This window comes from Curcuma longa, chromosome 8 (genome assembly GCF_044706935.1).
Source record: "Curcuma longa cultivar G26 ecotype Majalengka, Jawa Barat chromosome 8, ITB_CL_G26_1.1, whole genome shotgun sequence".
NCBI classification, from domain to species: domain Eukaryota; kingdom Viridiplantae; phylum Streptophyta; class Magnoliopsida; order Zingiberales; family Zingiberaceae; genus Curcuma; species Curcuma longa.
Genome location: NC_133868.1, coordinates 4,502,181 through 4,507,177, shown reverse-complemented (window position 1 = coordinate 4,507,177; position 4,997 = coordinate 4,502,181).

Here is a 4,997-nt window from a genome sequence, read left to right as displayed (position 1 = left end):
GGAAACTACAACCATGAATTCTGAATTTCTTTCTTTTGATTACCTTGTCTTCTAAACTGAATTCCTCATTTTTCTAGTTTCAGAAATGAATGTTCTTGTTTTATGTGTGCCAATTTGAAAGGATGTTTTATGTTCTTGATGGGCTTTATGTTCTTATACCATACTGCTTCAATCTTACCTTTTGGTCTCTGTTTAGAAACAATCAACTGTCTATGGATTATGTGTGCCTTTTGTTGTTAACTTAGATTGGTATGGATTATAATTAGTTCTATGGTTTTAGGACTCCATCATTCATGCTTACAGTGAAAGCATTTGAAAATCAGCACTTAATATGTTCCAGAAAAAGCATTTGAAAATCACAATGCTCCTGATCAGTAGGACAACTTGGATGTCCTACCACGGCACCATTGCCCCGCGGACCCTAATGCTCCTAATCAATAGCTTCCTGCGAGGTATGTTAACATTTCTATTACTTATAATTTTTTTTAAGTAGATAATTTTTTTAACACTCAAGACCCCTCACTTTCTCACCACACCAGTAGAAAATGACTGAAAAAATTATGAGGTAATTAAATATTGAGTCTATTGTTGAAGTCATCGATTGTTTATTTCATAAGAAGACAAGATAACTTGGCAAAGTGACCATATACTGAGACTTGAGATCAGTTATTATATTTTGACATTTGATATAGTGTTGTGTTCAGATATTTATATGTGTTATTGTATTCAGATTGTATTATAGTATATCAGATATTTTGACATTTGTTATGTATTTAGATATTGTATTAGTATTGTGTTTTACCATTATTGGCTTACCTTTTTGTATTTATATTGGATTGATTGACATGTAAATAGGGAATTCAGGAAAATAAAAAAATATTTTAAAAAATTTAAATTATTAGCGGCGGTCGCTAAGTAATGAATATTTTTTTAATTTTTTTTTTAAACTTTAGCGACAGAATTTTATTATTCCGTCGCTATTTAGCGACGTGATAAATAATTCCGTCGCTATTTGCTTCCATCATCCACGTGCTCATATAGGATTTTAGCGACGTAATAATTTTTTCCGTCGCTATTTAACGACGGAATTATTTATTCCGTCGCTATTTGCATTCCATCATCCACGTGCCTATATCGGGTTTTAGCGACGGAATTATTTTTTCCGTCGCTATTTAGCGATGGAATAAATAATTCCGTCGTTAATATTTGCGACGGGAAAAAAGTCGTCGCTAAATAATAGCCACGAATATATTTAGCCGTCGTAAATTTTAGCGACGTAATAATTTTTTCCGTCGCTATTTAACGACGGAATTATTTATTCCGTCGCTATTTGCATTCCATCATCCACGTGCCTATATCGGGTTTTAGCGACGGAATTATTTTTTCCATCGCTATTTAGCGATGGAATAAATAATTCCGTCGTTAATATTTGCGACGGGAAAAAAGTCGTCGCTAAATAATAGCCACGAATATATTTAGCCGTCGTAAATATTAGCGACGAAATTATTAATTCCGTCGCTATTTAGTGTTGGGATGTATACTAGAATCCTAGCTATGTAAATAAACATTCTGAAATGAGAATCACATTTGGTCAATATTATTGCAAGTGTCCATTTAATCTATATTGTAGATAACATGGTGTGCGGAGTCACACACAGAAGACCATGTTATCAGTCCCTTATAGATTATAAACAGTGTTCACAACCAAGATGGATTGGACAAACCATCGGAGTGGTTGTAGTGTAATTTGGTCTTAGTCTGTCTTGACTATAGAATTACACTAGTACACTTAGTGTGTATTGAGCAGGACCATCTGAGGATTGTTCGATTTATACTGACTATATAATCGAACTAAACCTCTGTTACTATAGATGTACATGCTCTTAATCCCGATATAATAACAAACACGTGTGCTTAATATGTACTTCTTTAATTCATCAAAGGGTGAGGTTTAGATCGATAGATCAATAGGCCCGATGAGTTGGGAAGTAGTATTATGTACATGGTGTGTTGTTGATTATAGAAGGAAACTGTGTCCTATAATCTAGGTTGATGATGTCCCCTTGAGGAGCTCATAAGGATTATCATGTAAACCCTGCAGGTGGACCTTGTCCGCATGATAATAAGGTTGAGTGGTACTACTCTTGGATTAGATGTCGATTAAATACGAGTTGTCAGTAACTCATTTTAATTGACGGACATACGATATCTTAAACACAGGGAGACTAATGTACTGATAGTAAGAAGGAGCCCATATTGTAATATGGGATTGGTGCGGTAGTTCGATAATAACTCTTTAGTGGTATGAGTTATTATTGATGAACTAAGGTTGTGTGTTCGGGGCGAACACGGGAAGCCTTAGCTCATCAGAAGGCCAAAACCAATTCCTCCTCTAGGTCCCTGTTGTAGCCTCTGGGAATCCTCAAGTCCACCTTGGAAGAATTCGTGAAGAAACTAGTCTTTCGAACCAATACAAGGAGTGTAATCGATCAGGTGATCGATTACACACCTTGGTAATCGATCACCTGATCGATTACCAGAGTTTCTCATACGAAGGCAGGTAATCGATCAGGTGATCGATTACCAAGCCTGGTAATCGATCACCTGATCGATTACCAGTGTTAATGAGAAAAAGTTACGTGAGTTTAATCGATTGTTTGATCGATTAAAGGTCGCGGGTTCGAATTTGGAAACTTCCGAAATCATTCCAAAATTCTCCGATTTGATTGATTCAAATCATACCATGTTTATGGATCAATTATACCATGTTTATGGCTTAAATTATACCATAAATAAGGGATGGCAAGGCTATAAAAGAAGGGGCAAGGCTTGGCTTTGAGAATCACACGAATTCTTTGTTGGTGGCCGAGACCCTCTCGGCAAGCCAACTTCTTCTTCTTCTTCTTCTTCTTCTCTCAACGAGAAGGAAGGAAGTTTAGCTAGCCATCGGAGGAGAATTCTGGTGGAGAAAATTCTCGAAGGATCGTTGCCCACACAACGTTCGAGAAGAGGAGAGGAATACGGCAGAAGATCAAGAGGTCTTCGGGTACAAACTTCGTCCTTCCGAAACGTCGGAAGAAAGGTATAATTTAATGTTTCCGCTTTAATTAAATTATGCTTTTATATTGGATCCTGTAAACCAAACACAAGAGCCCAACGATCTAAACGCGTCGGGCAACTTGAGATCGTTTCGGAAAATTTTTGTTCTGCAAGAATCTACCGGAACGGTTTTTCAAGACTTTCCCATCAGTTCTTCTCGTCAGGATCAACTGTAAGGGTCTCTTTCAAGACATCAACATCATTCCTGATGACATTAACTCCACAGTGGTGATGACCGAATGGAGCAGGGAGAGCCGCAGGCGGAGGAGGAGGGTAGTGCCCCTACTGGTAGTACTGCTGCGGCTGGGGGTGTGGCGAAGATGGCGCAGGGTCGAAGAGAGACGGGCGGTGGTGGGGACGGTGGTTAAGACCTGAGGTCCTCCACTCCTCCTCTGACCGCCGCCGACGCCATTACCGTTACGCGTTCCCCATGCGCTAGAGCCGGAATCCGGCGGAGAAACATGGAGGGCTCGTCGCGATCGAAGAGAGGCGTCTCCCAATCTCACAAAAATGAGATCTTGGGATCAATTTGGCCACCAATCCGGGAGGATTTCCTGTGGAGAAAGGAAAGGTGGCGGACGGGCCGACGGGGCACAAGTCTGTTGAAATAGAAACGATCATAGGACGAAAGAAGAAGAGGAAAGTAAAAAAAAAAAAACAATTGCTTCATTAATTTATTATTATAATTAACCATTACATTTCTACAACTTATTCAGATCATATATGAAAAATATTATAACAAATATAATAATAATAAATATGATATATATAATTATAATAATTATAAAAATGATAATAATTATTATTGTGGTCGAAGCCTTGAACTTAAACAATCTTGGATAATTCAAATTAATTTATAATCATCATCTAAACTACTATTTTTATCGTCATTACCTTAACAGATTCAACAAGAGGTATAAAGCATATTTGAATTTAATTGTGAATCTATTAACTTGTTGTCTGAATAACAAATAACTTGATCATCTATGGAGATGCGGGAGACAGATAGTTATATCGATCAAGAAAGTCATCAACATGATACTTAAGGCAAAAGACTCATTTGGAGCCCACAATGTTCATGGAGACAATGCGAGGAATTAAGCCTCATGTCTTATTGCGAAAAAGAACATCAAATTTTATAGTCATTGTAGTAGGTTAGTTTGGATCCTTAACTGCAATGTGTAAAGCATGTTGATTCAAAAGATTTAGAAGAAACCACTAGAGACAGTGCAAGAGGCTATCGAGTGGTTGCTAGTGGACATCATGCATAGATATCACTTAAAGAATGTGTGCGTCAAGGAGCATCTTCATTAAAGTCGCTTGTCGAAGAAGACCAGGAGTTAGGCTAGGAATGTGATGTGTGACATATTAGAAAAAGGAAGTAAATTATTCTTATAATTTAATGATACATTGGAAGAATCATCAGAAGAGACCTCAGAGATCAATGGAGATGGAGTTGGACCTAAAATACGATCACCTCTTGTTAGTATCATTTCTAGGTAGAGGAGTCAGATGCCTTATACCTGATGTAATTTTGGACGAAACCTTATACCTGTTGTAATGTTGGATGATGCAATGGAAGAATCAACAAAGAGGCTTCAAAGATTAGTGGAGATGGAGCTCTAAACCTAAGATACCATCACCTCTTATATTAGTATTATTTCTGAGTAGAGGAGTAAGATGCCCTGCCCTAAGATTACAATTATCAAATTATTACTATATATAGTTATTAGCTCCAATTAATCGATGATAAATAGATGTTTCCAATGCCTTCATAGTCATCTTGAAGAAAATTGTGTTTATGGAGCCTTCTAGGTTCATTCATCCACAACTTCAACACATATTTGTCAACGGAAAAAATCCATATATTATGGTCTTCCACAAGTCCCTCATGTATG